Source organism: Mobula hypostoma, chromosome 23, assembly GCF_963921235.1.
Source record: "Mobula hypostoma chromosome 23, sMobHyp1.1, whole genome shotgun sequence".
NCBI classification, from domain to species: Eukaryota; Metazoa; Chordata; class Chondrichthyes; order Myliobatiformes; family Myliobatidae; genus Mobula; species Mobula hypostoma.
The window spans coordinates 43,330,287-43,350,456 of NC_086119.1; the positions used below are offsets into that span (position 1 = coordinate 43,330,287).

Below are 20,170 nucleotides of genomic sequence, written 5' to 3' on the forward strand. Positions count from 1 at the left end.
TAAAAACAAAACAATTTTCCCAATACACCACGGTCATTAATTTTACACAGTCCAATCACACACAAAAACAGTTCTACAGATCATAGACAGTATCAAGTTGAATTGTGCCTCTCCCAATTGAGTAAGAGTTTGTTTAGCTCTCTACAATCCAATGAAAGGCAAAGACCATGATAATAAAGTTTACTATTTCATTAGAACTCCGTCTTGTCTTTATACTGTAGTCAATCGCTTCAGATACACAGACCAAAATAACAGAGTAACTTATTCTGAAAACTCTAACAAGGAGACCATACCAAATATCAATGAGATCAGTTCTTTGATAATACAGGATAACTGATTTTGAAGCATGATCATGGGGTCACAAACCTCTTCTCCATTGGATGGGTTGAGTTCCAAACTCAGAACAAAGCTCTGTATTGTGTTGGTCTAACCCTACCCTAGTACCACTTTCCTTTGCACTACCCTGAGGTACTAATGCAATTAAATTATTTCTATGGGATGGCATGCAAAAGCTTTTTACTGTAGTATTTGTGACAATACTAAGCCAATTTTTAAAAGATACCATCTTTGCTCAATTATATCCTTGAGAAGTGAAAGCTGTGTTTTTGGATAACTATAATTCATTTAGCTGTGCCATTTAACATTGCATCTTTGACCCATTTTACAGAATATAACATTTGTATCATGAAAACTGTCAGGCTTCCTGCTGGTCTCCTTACTGGACATTTAGGATTCGGTGCCTAAAAAGCATGAAATGTCATTGGGATTAACTGGTGCAGAAAGACTGGTCCTAATGACCAAAGCAATGGATTCCCAGAACACATTGAATGCACACAGTATTGTAATTAATAAGTGACTACTCATATCCAGAATATAAAACCTAATTTCTACATGATGAAAATATATTCATGCAATAATGGCTCCTCCAGTCTCCATCCAGCTGACAGGAGTCACCTGTCACTCATTTCCAACTCACTGCCTGCAGCCTATTTAAACCCAGTTCACATCCACAATCCTTGCTCACACAAATGAAGCAGACAGCCTCAACTACTTGCTCCTAACCTTCAGTTACCTTAAAAACGCAAACAACAGGAATTCTGCAGATGCTGGAAATTCAAGCAACACCCATCAAAGTTGCTGTATAAGAGCTGGACAGGTGATTGGCAAAAGGGATACGAGAGGATCATGGGACAGGAGGTCTGGGAAGAAAGACAAGGGGTGGGGAGGGAGCCCAGAGGATGGGCAAGGGGTATATTCAGAGGGACAGAGGGAGAAAAAGGAGAGTGAGAGAAAGAATGTGTGTATAAAAATAAATAACGGATGGGGTACGAGGGGGAGGTAGGGCATTAGCGGAAGTTAGAGAAGTCGATGTTCATGCCATCAGGTTGGAGGCTACCCAGACGGAATATAAGGTGTTGTTCCTCCAACCTGAGTGTGGCTTCATCTTTACAGCAGAGGAGGCCGTGGATAGATATATCAGTATGGGAATGGGATGTGGAATTAAAATGTGTGGCCACTGGGAGATCCTGCTTTCTCTGGCGGACAGAGCGTAGGTGTTCAGCAAAGTGGTCTCCCAGTCTGCGTCGGGTCTCGCCAATATATAAAAGGCCACATCGGGAGCACCGGACGCAGTATATCACCCCAGCTGACTCACAGGTGAAGTGTCGCCTCGCCTGGAAGGACTGTCTGGGGCCCTGAATGGTGGTAAGGGAGGAAGTGTAAGGGCATGTGTAGCACTTGTTCCGCTTACAAGGATAAGTGCCAGGAGGGAGATCAGTGGGGAGAGATGGGGGGGACGAATGGACAAGGGAGTCGCGTAGGGAGTGATCCCTGCGGAAAGCAGAGGTGGGGGAGGGAAAGATGTGCTTAGTGGTGGGATCCCGTTGGAGGTGGCGGAAGTTACGGAGAATAATATGTTGGACCCAGAGGCTGGTGGGGTGGTAGGTGAGGACCAGGGGAACCCTATTCCTAGTGGGGTGGCGGGAGGATGGAGTGAGAGCAGGTGTACGTGAAATAGGGGAGATGCGTTTAAGAGCAGAGTTGATAGTGGAGGAAGGGAAGCTCCTTTCTTTAAAAAAGGAGGACATCTCCCTCGTCCTAGAATGAAAAGCCTCATCCTGAGAGCAGATGTGGCGGAGACGGAGGAATTGCGAGAAGGGGATGGCGTTTTTGCAAGAGACAGGGTGAGAAGAGGAATAGTCCAGATAGCTGTGACAGTCAGTAGGCTTATAGTAGACATCAGTGGATAAGCTATCTCCAGAGACAGAGACAGAAAGATCTAGAAAGGGGAGGGAGGTGTCGGAAATGGACCAGCAACTTTGATGTGTGTGGCTTCAGTTACCTTGTTGCCTTGTCATGTTAAGTGTCTGTTCTCTCTTGTTTTGTGGCCCCTTGTGGCTTGTTATTTTGCGGTTTATTATTAAAGTTATTGCTCACTGCCAAATCTTTTCCACTGCTCTGCATTTGGGTCGAGGCTCCTCCACATTTCCTGACAAGATGGTTGAACTAGTGATTGACCCAACTGAGTTTGCTTGCCTAAAGGAAGTCGTCTGCTGACATGAGCACATGATCCAGAAGTAGCAAGAAACTATTGACCATCTACTTGCCACTCTCAACCAATTCTCTGTCTTGGTACAAGAACCTGGCTACAGTCAACCTCCTTTCTCAAAGCCCTGGATCCTGGTGCACAAACTCTTCGATAAATCCTCAAGCAGACGTCACAACTTCCTGTCCTATTGTGTCTTACACTTCGAGCTCCAGTCATCTCTACATGTAACGGACTGAGCCAAGATTGCCTTCTTCGCTTCTCTTTGAGTGGGCGTACACCGGCCTGGGCCACTGCTAAATGGGGCAATGAAACCCCCACTTGCAACCTACATGAAGATTTTACCACTGAGATGTGCCAGGACTTTGACAATCCAGGAAGTGGAAGGGAGTCAGTGGATTAGATATTTCACCTGTGTCAAGGCTCGTGCTCGGATACAACAGTGGAATTCAGGACCCTCACGGCAGAGTATGGCTGGAACGTAGAAGCACTGCTGGCCCAGTAGCATCATGGCCTCCAGAAGTGCTTGAAAGACAAGCTATCTACCAGGGAGATGCTCACCAATCTCAAAACCTCATCACTCTGGTCCTTCTTATTGACGAACGTCTGATGGAACGATCCTCAAGCTCAGAGCCAGGACCTAATTTCTGTTTCCTGAACTATCTCAGCCTCAGAGCACTCATCATCAACACCTCCAGAACCTATGCAACGATGGAGAGCTCCCTTAAACCCTCCCCTCCCCACCTCCAAGCGCGTGTCAGTGGAGAAATAACTTGTGGACTCATTGTGGGGCAACCAATCTCCAACACATCAAATGTCCCCTGTGCCCTGGAAACTGGCACCACCATATAGAAACGAGGAGTCAGCTCTCCCCAGCCCCTCATTCCAACACCATAGTCCAACTCACTCTCTCTGGCCTCCTCCCCACCCTGACAGCTCTACGTGCACAGGAGGCTCTGGAGACTTGCAGCACAGCAGGCAATTTTCTGGACCAGACTCTGTGTGTGCATCTTGGACTCCCTACCAAGCCTGCCCCTCGCCCTTTCTCCTTCACAGCGATTGATGGATGCCCTTTGGGGTCTGAGATGATCAGAGCTCACTCCAGCTGTGCACGAGCACTGGAGAGGATCGCAAGTCCATCCAATTCCTCGATCAACTCACCGAGCACTCCTCTCATCTTCAGTTACCTCTGATTCTCCACTCATGAACCTCACTTTGCCTGGTCATCTGATTCACAGCTGAGTTGGGGATCCACCTGCAACTTCAGTCAACATTACCCTGTAAATCCATGGAGACAGAAGAAACCCTGGACCTCACCAAACCTCCATAGGAATGCCACAACTTAGCCTTCGCTCTCAGTAAAAGGGAGGCCAGCACACTGTCAACTCACAGACCGCACGACTGCATGACCAATCTTCTCCCGGGCACCAGCCCTCCCCAAGGTCCATCTGTTCTCCCTCTCCGCTACTAAAACTCAAACCGTGAATGACTACATCACTGAAGTGCTACAACATGACTTCATTCGACCATCCCAGTCCCCAGCTGGTGCTGGATTCTTCTTTGTCAAGGAGAAAGATGGAGGTTTCCATCCCTGCACTCACTTCTGTGGACTCAACAAAATCACCATTAAGAACCGCCACCCACTCCTCTTGATGGATAGCGCAATTGAAGCACTCTGCAGGGTCCAGATCTTCACCAAACTGGATTTACGGTGCGCATACAACCTGATCCGCATCTGACAAAGGGATGAGTGGAAGACAGCATTCATAACATCCACATGCGACTACATACTCGGTGATGCCCTTCAAACTTTCTAATAGTCCAGCCATTTTCCCAGCCTTCATCGATGAGATACTTCAAGACGTGCTACACAGGTATGTGTTCCCCTACATCGCCGACATCCTCATTTTCCACGAGGACCCCCAAGACTATGTGTATCATGTCCATTCAGTCCTTCAGCATCTCCTCGAAAAGCAGCTGTACTGCAAGTTAGAAAAATGCCAGTTCCACACCCCAGTCATTTCCTTCCCTTCACCTCAGGACATAACCATGGACCCAGAGAAAGTTCATACTATCATTGACTGGCTACAACCATGTGCCCTTAAACACCTACATCACTTCTTGAATTCTCCATCTTCTACCACTGTTTCATCAGGACCTACAGCCAAACTGCAGCTCCTCTAACCTCCCTCACCAAACCGCCTATCTCACAGGTAACCCAGTCTGCTGCCGTGGACCACATTTTTGAGGAGCTCAAGGGATGGTTTACCACCACTCCCATTCTCCACCATCAGAACTCCTCCGGACCTTTTATGATAGAAGTGGATGTATCTGACATGAGCGCTGGAGTCATCCTCTCCCTGCAAGGACCAGACGGGAATACACGCCATTGTGCCTTACTCTAGTGTGAGTACAACTTTACACAGCGCCATTATGGAGTAGGAGACAGGGAGCAACTCAGCTTCAAATTGGCCTTGGAGGAATAGAGACACCAGCTGTTGGGAAACACCAAACCCTTCCAGATCTGGACTGACCACCAGAACCTCGTGTCCCTCTTCATCTCCTACCGACCCAGCTCCTAGAACACCAACACATGACAGTTTGACCCAGATGAAATAGAGATCAACTATCAGCCCATCATTCCAACCTCACAGATCCTTGCCCCATTGTATATGACCTTGAACTCCAGATCTGCTAGGCCCTACCCTACTGCACAGGGCTGCTCCAGCCAGCACCCTGACAACCATATGTACACGTTAGCAGCTGCACACTCTGAGGCATTCCAGTGGGCTCACACCTCACCCCTCCCCCGGCAATTCAGGCGGACAATGTACTCTGCATTTTCTGCAGCACCAGCTCTGGTGGCCCACCATGATCGCAGATGTACATCAGTTCGTCGCTTCCTGCACTCAGCATGCCCAGTTCAATTCCTCCAATCAGTGTCCCTCTGGGCTCCTGCTGATTCTTTGACGCCCATGGTCCCACACCTCCATTGATTTCATCACGGGCTTGCCACCTTCTGATGGAGCCACGACGACCATGACAGTGGTGGACTGGTTCACTTCATTGCCCTCCCCAAACTTCAATCAACTACTGAGATGCCAGACTTGGTTGTCTGACATGTAGTTTGCCTCCACGACTTCCCCCTGGACATCATATCGGACCAAGCCTACAATTCGTCTCCCAGTTCTGGTGAACCTTCTGCTCCCTCCTCCACACCTCGGTGAGTTTGTCCTCTGGATTGATTCCTGGGATAGCAGGACTTTCATATGAAGAAAGACTGGATCGACTAGGCTTATACTCGCTGGAATTTAGAAGATTGAGGGGGGATCTTATTGAAACGTGTAAAATTCTAAAGGGATTGAACAGGCTAGATGCAGGAAGATTGTTCCCGATGTTGGGGAAGTCCAGAACGAGGGGTCGCAGTTTAAGGATAAAGGGGAAGCCTTTTAGGACCGAGATGAGGAAAAACTTCTTCACACAAAGAGTGGTGAATCTATGGAATTCTCTGCCACAGGAAACAGTTGAGGCCAGTTCATTGGCTATATTTAAGAGGGAGTTAGATATGGCCCTTGTGACTAAAGGGATCAGGGGATATAGAGAGAAGGCAGGTACAGTGTTCTGAGTTGGATGATCAGCCATGATCATACTGAATGGCGGTGCAGGCTCGAAGGGCCAAATGGCCTACTCCTGCACCTATTTTCTATGTTTCTATATCATTCACAAATTATGGACCATCAGAAAGAGCCTATCAGCAAGTGGAGAAGTTTCTGTGCTGTTTTGCCACCTCAAACTCCACCTCATGGAAGAATTATCTGCTCTGGATCGAGCTGTCCCACAGCCTACACACCACCCCTGCCACAGATATGTCACTCTTTGAAGAGCTTCATGGCTACCAACCCCAGTTTCTCCCTGTAGAGGAAGCAACAACAGTGGAGGTCCCATCTGCCAGGGCCCTGGTAGGCCGATGGCAGAATGCTTGGAAGAGGGCATGGAGTGCCATCCTAGCTGCCAAATGTGCCTACTGCTGCCAGGCTAACCACTGTCAGTGTCCAGCCAGACCACTCTGGGGACCATGTTTGGCTGTCCTTCCAAGATCTGCTCCTGTGCACCAAATCCCGTAAGCTGCTTCATTGCTCCCTTCAAGATCGCCCATCACGTCAACTGGGTCAATTACTGTCTCCAGCTGCCCCCAATCCCAGAATCACAACTACCTTCCATGTGTCCTAAAGCCCGTTCTCCATGGACGACTCAAACCACCTGACCCTGCGCCTCCGGAAACTAGGCTGGCGGCAGGTGGTCCAGTGCACACAGTTTGCCGGTTCATGGATTCACGTTTTCGTGGGCAGTGTGTGCGGTACCTATTCATCTGGGGAGGTTTCAGCCCGAAGGGGAGGTCTTGGGTGCTGTCCAGTTTCATCTCGGATCCATCACTTGTCAGGGAGTTCTATCGGACCCATCCAAGTCACCCTACGCCGTTGAGCACTGGCTGTGGGGGGCGGGGGTGGGGGATGGATTCCTGTCAGGTCTGCAGGTGCAAGCTCCTCCCAATCTCCACCCAGCTAACAGGAATTGCCTGCCACTTGTTTCCAATTCATCACCCGCAGCCTATGTAACCTTGCTGACATCCACAATCCATGTTCATTCAAACAACCAGCCAGCCTCATCCAGTTGCTCCCAGCCTTCTGTTACCTTATGCCTAAGTAGCTGTTCTTTCTTGTTTCGTGGCCCCTTGTGGCTTGTTATTTTGTAGTTTATTATTAAAGTTATTGCTCACCACTGAATTGTCTCTGGTTGTCACCACGGTTCGGATATGGCCCAAGTGCGGAGAGAGAAACACTGAAGCAGGTCCATAGTTCACAAAACTTTAATGCGACCAGTGTTCAAGGGAAAATAAAACAATAAATGCTAGGCCAAACAGGGTCATTAATTAAAACTCTCGAAAGGGAAACGAAGCCTACACTGCAGCTGAAATGAACATTTAATTATTAAACAAATACCGCGAGTCTTGACTCCACAGTCCAACTTCTCAGGCAAGGCCGACGCAAAACAATAGCAAAGCGTTGCTGTGCTCTGTCCAAGTCTCAACAAGCACCACGATGACAAGTATGGAGTTAAATACTATCACGATTAAATAATAATTAGCTGACACGTGCAAATTCACAAGCACAATTGCCGAATCCGTGGTTGTGACACTGCTACTAAGCATTTGGGTCAAGCGCTTCCTGACAAAAACCTTGCAAACGCTCAACAAGTCAGGCAGCATCTATGGAAAGAGGAGCAGATTAATTTTTCTCTTCCTCCTCTGTGGGTGGATGTCCTCTTCACTCATCTACTACTCCTGTGGATAGAGGATTCTTCACTCACCGACCACATCATGCAACTTGCCAGATTGAGTGTAATCTATTTTTGGAAATCTGGCAATAGGACCTGTAGAAGGTTCAGATCCTAAAGGATCCTCCAGACTGGTTTACATCATGTAGTATATAGTATAACAACAATAACTACTTGTGGATATATAATATAAGAAGAGCAGATTTTGACTTTATTTGACAATGAATCCCTATAAAGTGACAATTCAGCAGAAAACCAATCAAAGCAGTGGGTTTACAGGAAGGTTACACTGGAGGAGAGGGTGTTAGAGAAGAGCAGAAGTTTGAGGAAAAAATTCCACAGTTTGGGGATCAACAACCTCCCACTCACTATCAGCAAGACTAATGAGTGATTATTAACTTTGTGAAGAGAAAACTGGAAGTCCATGAGCCAGTCCTCTTCTGAGGATCGGAAGAGAGGGTCAGCAGCTTTAAATTCAATAGGTTTGAATAGATACATTTAATGTCAGAGAAATGTATACAATATACATCCCCATAGAATGAATGACAGTTAAATGTTAGAACCCCAAAGCTCCCCCACCCACGCATAAGCAGCAGCAAAGCAACAATAAAGTTTCAGACTTGCAGTACCCCAAAGACTACTCATTCACCCGGTATTTGACATACCACAGGCTCTCTCTTTCCCTAATAATGGAAAAAGGGGTGTCCCCGTTTCACAGTGAGAGGGGAGACATAACAAAACAACTCGATGATTTATGGTGTTAAAATTCCTCGGTGTTATCATTTCAGAGGATCTGTCCTGGGTCCAGCACGTAATTGGTATTACAAAGAAAGCACGGCACCACCTCTACTTCCTTACAAGTTTCTAAAGATTTGGCATGACATCTAAAACTTTGACAAACTTTTATAGATGTGTGGTGAAGAGTATATTGACTAGTTATATCACTGCCTGGCATGGAAACACCAGTGCTGTTAAAAGGAAAATGCTACAAGAAGTAATTGATACAGCCTAGTCCATCTTGGGAAAAGCCCTCCCCACCATTGAGTACATCTACACGGAGAACTGTCGCAGAAAAGCAGCATCCATCATCAAGGCCACACCCACCCACAACCATCCAGGCCAGGCTCTCGTCTTTCTGGTGCCATCAGGAAGAAGGAACAGGAGCCTTAAGACCCACACCCCCAGGTTCAGGAACAGTTATTACCCCCCAACCATCAGGCCCTTGAACCAAAGTGGATAAATTCACTTGCTCCATCACTGAATTGTTCTTACAACCCATAGACTCACTTTCAAGAACTCTTCATCTCATGTTTTCGATATTTATTGCTTTTTTTTTTGTATTTGCACAGTTTGTTGTCTTTTGCACATTGGTTGTTTGTCCGGTGCGGCCGTTCATCTTGAATTTACTGTGTATGCCCTCAAGAAAATGAATCTCAGGTTTGCATATGGTGATATATATGTATTTCAATATTAAATTTACTTTGAACTTTAAAATTCCAGTATTTGGGATCCAGGGAGTTGAAATTAGAAGATCAAATGGTGTAGGGGATAAAATAGAAGATCTGGTAAAGGTCAGCAATGGAGGGGCAGAGACGAGTTTGAGGAGCTTTTCTGATAAGGAAGCATTAGGTCAAAGGGGGTTTTGATATGAGAATTTTTAAAACTGGCTGATATTGCTTGGTGAGTACTAACAATTCAAGGGTCATCAGCAAATTGCCATCAGAAGAATGGCACCATGGTAACCTAGTGGTTAGTGCGACACTATTACAGCATGAGGTGTCAGAGTTCAGAGTTCAATTCCAGTGCCATCTGTAAGGAGTTTGTACATTCTCCCTGTGGCCATGTGGGTTTTCTCTGGGTACTCCAGTTCCTTCCCAGAGTACAAAGACAGACCGGTTAGTACGTTAGTGCTCATTGTAAATTGTCCTCTGATTAGACTTATGTTAAATAGGTGGGCTGCTGACAACGCGGCTCGTTGGGCTGGAAGAACCGGTTCCACCCTGTACCTATAAATAAAGTCTGAGGAAAGGTCATTATCCAAGATCACTTCACTGGCTGAACCAGTCCAATTGTGCTGCAGGTGAAGATGGAGGGGACAGTCTGCTGCAAGAAATTTCGAACGAAGTAACCATCACAGCCAAGTGAACCATGAGTGTGAGAAATGTCAGTGGGGAGTTCATGCATTGTAAATCACCCAGTGAGGAAATAAATTTTCATTGCATTTCTGCACTGTGTCTCGTGTACTTTAATAGATTATCTGAGAAATTGAAAGAGTTAGAAAGGAGAAACATTTCACGGGCAGAAGAGCAGTAACCAGAAGACACAGATCTAAAGTCATCAGCAATATAACCAGAGGCAACAGGAGTAGAATTTTTTTCACAGCAATTGTTAGCACACCTAAACTGTGTCTTCACTATTCATTGACTTCACCAGTGCTTCTATTTTAGTACACGTAGCAGAACTGTGCTAAACTTACGGGGCAATTCTTAAAGCAAACATTCACAAATGCACACTAGCAGATGGGTTTTCACAGTTTAGACGTTTCATTTGCAGGAAAGAGCCTTGAAATTTCTAACCGCGCTCTCTCTCAATGGCAGCCCAGTAAGTCCTGCGACAGCTGGAAGCGTATCTCACGACAGGATAGACAACCAGGGAATACCTGGAGCCCAGGAACCAAAAGCCAATGCCCAGGATAGGTAAAGAAGCCATGGATCCCACACAGGCAGGTTTGGGAGCAGTTATCACCCTACAACTATCAGGCTCCTAAATCAACATGCATAATTTCAATCACCATTACTCTGAACTGATTCTACAACCTATGGACTCACTTTCAAGGATCTTTACAACTCATGTTCTCTTTTCTTTTTGCAGTTTCTCTTCTTTTGCACATTAGTTGTTTGTCAGTCCTTGTCTCTCTATGTATAGTTTTTGTTTGTAAATTCTATTATATTTCTTTTATCCCATAAATGCATGCAAAAAAAATGAATCTCAAGGTAGTACATGGTGACATATACATACTTTGATGATAAATCTACATTGAACTTTGAACTTTGAGAGCAACCTGCTGCTGACCTAATCGGCTTGGGACAATTCCACACCAGGAGCTAACCAGCGGGTCACATTTGTTTCACTACAGGCTCAGCAATGAGTTGTGTCATAATGCAAATGCTGTTAACTGGCAAACAGTGACAAAAGAATGACTCCTAAAATTGGATCACATAATTTTACAATCCTGTTTGCCAAGCAATTTAATTTCAGATCAGCTTTGGACCATATCTTTCTGCCTGCCCAAAATTGAAAGTTTCAAAGTACATTTGTTATCAAAGTATGTACACAGTATACAACCATGAGATTTGTCTTCCCCACAGATAGCCCCAGTTCCTGTTTTTTGGCTGCTGCTCAAACTCCTTCCATGCACCTTCTACATCCATCGGGAGACAGATTCTGGAAAGGTGTAATAATAACAGGGTTGTCGTGGTGGGAGATTTTAATTTCCCAAATATCGATTGGCATCTCCCTAGAACAAGGGGTTTAGATGAGGTAGAGTTTGTTGGTGTGTTCAGGAAGGTTTCTTGACACAATATGTAGATAAGCCTACAAGAGGAGAGGCTGTACTTGATCTTGTATTGGGAAATGAACCTGGTCAGGTGTCAGATCTCTTAGTGGGAGAGCATTTTGGCGATAGTGATCACAATTCTATCTCCTTTACCATAGCACCGGAGAGGGATAGGAACAAACAAGTTAGGAAAGCATTTAATTGGAGTAAGGGGAAATATAAGGCTATCAGGCGGGAACTTGGAAGCATAAATTGGGAACAGATGTTCTCAGGGAAATGTACAGAAGAAATGTGGCAAATATTCAGGGGTTATTTGTGTGGAGTTCTGCATAGGTACGTTCCAATGACACAGGGAAAGGATGGTAGGGTACAGGAACCATGGTGTACAAAGGCTGTTGTAAATCTAGTCAAGAAGAAAAGAAAAGCTTATGTAAGGTTCAAAAAACTAGGTAATGATAGAGATCGAGAAGATTTTAAGGCTAGCAGGAAGGAGTTTAAGAATGAAATTAGGACAACCAGAAGGGGCCATGAGAAGGCCTTGGCAGACAGAATTAAAGAAAACCCCAAGGCATGCTACAAGTATGTGAAGAGCAAGAGGATAAGACATGAGAGAATAGGACCAATCAAGTGTGACAGTGGAAAAGAGTGTATGGAACCAGAGGAGATAGCAGAGGTACCTACCGAATACTTTGCTTCAGTATTCACTACAGAGAAGGATCTTTGCAATTGTAGGGATAACTTGCAGTGAACTGAAAATCTTGAGCATATAGATATTAAGAAAGAGGATGTGCTGGAGCTTTTGGAAAGCATCAAGTTGGATAAGTCACCGCTACAAGATAAGATGTACCCTAGGCTACTGTGGGAGGCGAAGGAGGAGATTGCTGAGCCTCTGGCGATGATCTTTGCATCATCAATGGGGATCGGAGAGGTTCCTGAGGATTGGAGGGTTGCGGATGTTGTTCCCTTATTCAAGAAAAAGAGAAGAGATAGCCCAGTGAGCCTTATTTCAGTGGTTGGTAATTTGATGGAAAAGATCTGGAGAGGCATAGTATGATTAGGAATATTCAGCATGGCTTTGTCAAAGGCAGGTCGTGCCTTACAAGCTTGATTGAATTTTTTGAGTTTGTGATGAAACACATTGATGAAGGTTGAAGGTAGAGCCGTAGATGTAGTGCCTATGGATTTCAGCAAGGCAATTGATAAGGTACCCCATGCAAGGCTTATTGAGAAAGTAAGGAGGCATTGGATCAAAGGAAACATTGCTTTGTGGATCCAGAACTGGCTTGCCCACAGAAGGCAAAGAGTGGTTGTAGACGGGTCATATTCTGCATGGAGGTTGGTCACCAGTGGTGTGCCTCAGGGATCTGTTCTGGGACCCCCACTCTTCGTGATTTTTATAAATGACCTGGATGAGGAAGTGGAGGCAAGGGTTAGTAAATTTGCTGATGACACAAAGATTGGAAGTGTTGTGGATTGTGTGGAGATCTGTCAGAGGTTACAGCAGGACATTGATAGGATGCAAAACTGGGCTGAGAAGTGGCAATTGAGTTCAACCAGATAAGTGTGAAGTGGTTCATTTTGGTAGGTCAAATATGATGGCAGAATATAGTATTAGTGGTAAGACTCTTGGCAGTGTGGAGGATCAGTGGGATCTTGGGGTCTGAGTCCATAGGACACTCAAAGCTGCTACGGAGGTTGACTGTGTGGTTAAGAAGGCATACGGTGCATTGGCCTTCTTCAATCGTGGGACTGAGTTTAGGAGCCGAGAGGTAATGTTGCAGCTGTATAGGACCCTGGTCAAACCCCACTTGGAGTACTGTGCTCAGTTCTGGTCACCTCACTACTGCAAGGATGTGGAAACCAGAGGAAGGATGCAGAGGAGATTTACAAGTATGTTGCCTGGATTGGGGAGCATGCCTTATGAGAATAGGTTGAGTGAACTCGGCCTTTTCTCCTTGAAGCGACGGAGGATGAGAGGTGACCTGATAGAGGTATAGAAGATGACTAGATGAGTAACTTATTCCCTCGCTCGGTTTCCTCTTTACCTCACATCATCTGGGCATGGTGTACATAGTCTTCAGTCTACTTAGAAAAAACTTGACAATTGTTGGCCGGAACGGAGGCTTTCAGCATCTTGTAAAGGACCCTATGTTTAACGAATCAGCATGGCCCAACTCCACCTTGGTTGCTCCATTATGCGAGTGGCCAATTAGTACACACCCCCGCGCCCTGTTGGAAAATGCAGCAACGCTGACATTGACTCGATACTTTGGTCACCTGAGATGACCAAATGGTAAAGGTGAAGAGTCAGTAAAAAGTGACATGCAATTGGACCTGATCGGGTCAACCCCACCCATATATCCGGATGCTACTTATATTATTGAGGCAGATGGATAGGGTTTGGTGAAAGATTGTGCGTAAAAATCAAAAACTTGGTGCTGCTCCTCATTTAGCCGGAAAGGCATTAAAAAGCTGGCTAACAGATTATGTAGAGTCTGGAGATCACACAAGTATGGAAGGGCTGTTTTAGAGAACATATGCTGAAGTAAGGATGCAATGTGCTTTTGTAGTACGAAGCTGCAGGCGAAGTAGGCGCTATTATTGATAAAATAGACATGGTGATCAAAATTAATCTCAAAGTCAAATATAGCAGGGCTGCAAACAGTCGTGTTTAGATTTAACCAATCTCCTGCCAAAGGGTTTCGGCCCGAAACGTCAACTGTACTCTTTTCCATAGATGCTTCCCGGCCTGCTGAGTTGCTCCAGCATTTTGTGTGTGTTTAGATTTAAGACTGTTTTAGGAAAGAGGTGGAGTCAGTGGCTGGTGAATGGAGATTATAGTAAAGACTAAAGTTACATGCTTCAGTCTTTCTACTAACTGGATGTAGGAAATTTCTGCTCTTCCAATGCAGGAGAAATGACAGAGCAGGTTGACAAATTAAAGTTAGCAATTAAGTGACGTGCAGTTGGGTGTTGTTGCTAACATACAACACAAAAGAGTGAAGGGGAACAAAAAAGAAACTTGAAAGATTCCAGTGGTGCCAAAACTGAAATGAGAAGGGAAGGTTTTCTTTCGGATAATGTTTTGACTGCAACATAGTCATAGTCATATTTTATTGATCCCGAGGGAAATTGGGTTTCGTTACAGTTGCACCAACCAAGAATAGAGTATAAATATAGCAATATAAAACCATAAAAAATTAAATAGTAATATGTCAATTATGCCAGGAAATAAGTCCAGACCAGCCTATTGGCTCAGGGTGTCTGAACCTCCAGGGGAGGAGTTGTAAAGTTTGATGGCCACAGGCAGGAATGACTTCCTATGACGCTCAGTGCTACATCTTGGTGGAATGAGTCTCTGGCTGAATGTACTCCTGTGCCCAACCAGTACATTATGTAGTAGATGGGAGACAATGTCCAAGATGGCATGCAACTTGGACAGCATCCTCTTTTCAGACACCACTGTCAGAGAGTCCAGTTCCATCCCCACAACACCACTGGCCTTACGAATGAGTTTGTTGATTAGTAACTGGTTACTAATTATGGAATTAGGTAAAGGAAGTCCCATCCAGCTGGAGAATAGTCACACTGAATATTCAAAACAGCAATGTGAACTGAGGTTTGATGAAATATATAAATTCATTTGTTCATGGTTACCACAATTTTATTTAGGTGTTAAAAACAATTTAAAATGTTTCCAATATTCTGAGATTTATGTGATTATTGGACTATATTTTACACTGCTTTCTTTCAGTTTTTCTGTGTTTTCTTTCTTGTGGCCGATCTGTTAATTTTTTGTGTGTAGTGGGAGGGCGATGGCATTGGGGGTTTGGTGCTACTGTCATTGTTCTTTTCTGCGAGTGAGGGGGTCGGGAATTGTTATTGTCGCTGATTTTTTTTCTCTGCCAGTAAGTGGGGGGGAGGTGGGGGAGTCAGGGACTATTATTGTCGTCGTTTTTTCCTGCGACAGGAGGGATTTTGGACTCTGTGAGTTTTGCTTCTTTCCTTTTTCATGCTGGGGGGGAGTTGATGTCTTTTCTTTCATCAACACCTATGGTCTTTTTGTATTTAATGGCTATCTGGAGTGGACAAATATCAGAGTTGTATTGTACATGCATACTTTGACAATAAAATAAACCTTTGAATCTTTGAAGAACTGCAAAAGCAGTAAATATTTTTATAAAAAGCACAAAATGCTGGATGTGGCCATAGATCAAGCTGCAGACAAAGAGAGAAATAGTTAATACTAGACAACAGGGTGACCCATTGGGGCACCCTTTGACAGAAGGGTAGTGCAGTCTGATATGACCAGAATGAACATTAAATTTTCCTGAGTGCTATTGGTATCGCTTTGCTTTGGAAACTGAAGTAGAAAACCTCAGTTTATTAAAGAAGAACAACGCGTAGCAAAGCAAATATAGCTCCTCCTCATCTAACAAAGGACACTTTTGATGGCATCATTTCTGGTTTATCTGCCACCCTCGTGCCTCTCATTGTCATTCTGGAGACCTGCAGTCCTTTCATCCCCCATCTCTTCATCTCTTCTGCTGTTTGTTCTTTGTCTCTAATCCTGGAGACGTGAATTTCTCAGCTCCTTTGTCTCTTCCTCTCTCCTCCTTCTGTGCCTGTTTTTGTCATTCTGGAGAACTGCAGTTAGATCTGTCCCAATCCTGCACATGCTGATCGTGATTAGCAGAATGTGACCCCTCGAAATAGAGCTGCCCCGCCCTTTTGCTCCGGTAGGTGTCGCTGCTGAGGCTGGCCGTGCGCATGCATCGGGCTGTCGCGTCCCGATTTCCAGGATGGCCGATCCGGTCTCGGGTGAAAGCCAGCCTGTTGATTTTTGGTGAATGAGCAATCTTATACAAATATATAACCCTGAACTTTGCCTGCATTCTGTAAGTTAGAGCATTTTAATTCAATTGAGCCGAAAAAAGTGCCGCTGTAATGCACCGTTTGCGCTAATTGGAGGTCACAAACAGACAGACAGAGCCTGAGAGTTTTAGTAGTATATAGATGAGAGACATTGATTGTGTGGATAGTCAGAGGCTCTTTCCCAGGGTTGAAATGGCTAGCACAAGAGGGCACACTTTCAAGGTGCTTGGAAGTAGGTACAGAGGAGATGTCAGGGGTAAGTTTTTTATACAGAGAGTAGTAAGTGCATGGAATGGGCTGCTGGCGATGGTGGTGGAAGTGGATCTGATAGGACCTTTTAAGAGACTCCTGGAAACGTACATGGAGCTTCGAAAAATAGAGGGTTATGGGTAACCCTAGGTAATTTCTAAGGTAAGGACATGTTCAGCACAGCTTTGTGAGCCGAAGGGCCTGTATTGTGCTGAAGGTTTTCTATGTTTCTATGCTTCTATCCAGACCCAACCAAACCAAGGCCAGCTCCCTTCCACGCATGCTTTACGAACCTCACATCATTTAAAACTTTGGAGCCTGCTGTCTTAAGTTCCAACTAGCCCCATTCACTCCGTGCGTGCTGTTTCAAGTTGAATCCAAGTTAAATGACATTGCTCAGATTCCTTAGGTACTTCTATTCCATTGAACCACTGATCTGGAAGCATACCTGCCACAGTGTTAACTTCACGGTGCATTTCAGGCAGCTGGGCATGTATCTCCCCAGAGACCATCGTGTGAGATCAGTATTATTGATCGGTCTTCCTTCCTTGGATGGAAATAGGCAGGCAACATTTCAGGTCAGGATACTTCAACCGGACTGAAAGATAAGGGGAGAAAAACAATGTAAAAGGGGTCTAGGGAAGGGGTGAGGCAAGAGGTGTCAGATGACAGGTAGAGGGTGATAGGCAGATGGGGAGGGAAGAGTTGAAATAGCAACAGTAATTGGGAATTCATAGATGGGGGCAACAAAGGGCTGCAGATGCTGGAATCTGATAAGAGAGGAAGATGGAGCATGGGATCAAGTGAGAGAGGTGGGGAGGCCAGATGGGAACAGTGAGGGAGGGGGACCAAGTGATAGAGATGGGGAGGCCAGATGGGAACAATGAAGGAGGGGAAACAAGTCAGAGGAGCATGTATGTAACGAGCAGATGGATTGCTCCAGATTCCAGCTTCAGCCATCTCAACTCCCCAGCTGCCATTTCTTGTTCAAAAATTTCTCAAAGCCATCACCCTGACATGGTCTATAATCTACTCCAGCTCCATCAAGTTATCGACATGCTTCCTAGCCCTTTAATAATCCTGGATCTTTTAATTTCGAGTCTTGGCCCCAAGTGGGTAAGAACTCAGCTCTAGAATTCTCCATTTACATCTCTCTGCTCTCTTCCTCCTTTAGAGCTCTCTTTAAAATTCAATCTTTTGATCAAAATCAGCCAAAATTTTGTTTGAAAATGCTCCTGGAAGGTATCTTGAGACATTCTCATGTATTAAAGATGCTGTATAAACGTAATTTGCTATATGTTATAGTCCATTTCAACTCTAATCTAAAAGTATTGTTTTCATATTTCTTTTCTGCCTTTCTTCTTCTTAATCTAACTCTATTTTGCTCATTCATTTCTGTTTCTGTACCTGATTTAAAATTGGATTAATTACTCAAATTTTCCCGTCCCTGTTCAGATCTTATGGTATTAATTTCTCAGCGGTTACTGAGATACACGGTCACTAACCGTGGCCAGGTGGATTTTCTGTCAACAGCACTACATCAATGCCTGTAATCAGGAGGATAAAGTATTGTAGCAATTACAGAAGTAAGGGAAAGGCTAGTTTGCAGTAGTCTCTGTTCATTGTCCTGTCACGGCAGATTTCATTTTGGGTATGACTATTCATTACCTCAAATTCTATATATTTATTTGCTATTTTTATGTTTTTCTTTCACTAAAATTCACAGCAAAGACAGTATTTTGCCCCACACATTACAACATAGAGTTACTCCACACATACTCATTTGCTTAAATTGTGCCTCCAATTTCCACATTGGTTTTGCATCATTGGCAGAGAGTCATAGGTCTGCCCAGGACAGAAAAAAACCCTTTCAGACCAATTCATCCATACTGACCTAGTTGCCTACCTGAGCTGGTCCCACTTGTCTGGATCTGGCCGATACCCCTCTAAGAAATTCCTATGCTTTCTTCTTAGATGGCTCTTTGGAATTGACGATTACTTATTTCCACTCTGTCGTTTTTTTGATTTCTGAGGTGGCTGATGAGGTAAATTTGAAAATGCAGCCTTTTCCTCAAATGTAATAGTCCGACAGGGTAGGTAGTTTAAGAGTTGTACTCTTTCCATCACTTGTGCACTGCTTCCCTAGGCTCCTGATTCTGGACTCAAGGATCTCAAGACTATTCTGAATGCTCCGCTCCCATTTTGATATTCCATGGACCAAGAATTCCCAGGAGTCAATGGGGAAACTCCATTTCTCTAGGGAGAGCTTGAGAATATTGTTGAACCTTTTCTTCTATATATATGGTAATTTTTTCCTGTAACGTAACTCAGGGCTCCTACAAGAAGAACTGACTGTCTGTGAGACACTATAGATATTGGTCTAGGAGAGGGTGCTGACTTTGTTTACTTATCCTGCCAGTGAATACATAGAAACATAGAAACATAGAAACGTAGAAAACCTACAGCACAATACAGGCCCTTCGGCCCACAAAGCTGTGCCGAACATGTCCTTACCTTAGAAATTACCTAGGGTTACGCACAGCCCTCTATTTTTCTAAGCTCCATGTACCTATCCATGAGTTTCTTAAAAGATCCTATCGTTTCCACCTCTACCACCACCACTGGCAGCCCATTCAGTGCACTCACCACTCTCTGCGTAAAAAACTTACCCCGGATATCTCCTCTGTACCTACTTCCAACCACCTTAAAACTATGCCCTTTTGTGCTAGCCATTTCAGCGCTGGGAAAAAGCCTCTGGTTATCCACATGATCAATGCCTCCCATCATCTTGCACACCTCTATCAGGTCACCTCTCATCCTCTGTCGCTCCAAGGAGAAAAGGCCGAGTTCACTCAATCTATTCTCATAAGGCATGCTCCCCAAATCCAGGCAACATCCTTATAAATTCCTCTGCACCCTTTCTATGGTTTCCATGTCCTTCCTGTAGTGAGGTGACCAGAACTGAGCACAGTACTCCAAGTGGGGTCTGATCAGGGTCCTAAATAGCTGCAACATTACCTCTTGGTTCTTAAATTCAACCCCACAATTAATGAAGGCCAATGCACCATATGCCTTCTTAACCACACAGTCAACCTGTGCAGCAGCTTTGGAGTGTCCTATGGACTCGAACCCCAAGATGCCTCTGATCCTCCACACTGCCAAGAGTCTTACCATTAACGTTATATTCTGCCATCATATTTGACCTACCATTTATAGCGAGAGGATTCGAGTACAGGAGCAGGGAGGTACTACTGCAGTTGTACAAGGCCTTGGTGAGACCACACCTGGAGTATTGTGTGCTGTTTTGGTCCCCTAATCTGAGGAAAGACATCCTTGCCATAGAGGGAGTACAAAGAAGGTTCACCAGATTGATTCCTGGGATGGCAGGTCTTTCATATGAAGAAAGACTGGATGAACTGGGCTTGTACTCGTTGGAATTTAGAAGATTGAGGGGGGATCTGATTGAAACGTATAAGATCCTAAAGGGATTGGACAGGCTAGATGCGGGAAGATTGTTCCCGATGTTGGGGAGGTCCAGAACGAGGGGTCACAGTTTGAGGATAGAGGGGAAGCCTTTTAGGACCGAGATTAGGAAAAACTTCTTCACACAG

The 20,170-nt window shown here is 44.9% G+C and overlaps 1 long non-coding RNA gene across 1 annotated transcript in view; it reads right to left on the reverse strand.

Annotated features, from left to right (window-relative positions):
• The window catches only part of LOC134336849 (uncharacterized), an 84,409-nt gene that overhangs the window by 14,119 nt on the left and 50,120 nt on the right, over positions 1 to 20,170 (reverse strand). Inside the window, exon 2 of the long non-coding RNA XR_010015895.1 lies at positions 17,008 to 17,157. This is a non-coding gene — a long non-coding RNA (uncharacterized LOC134336849). The remainder of the gene's footprint in view (positions 1 to 17,007; positions 17,158 to 20,170) is intronic.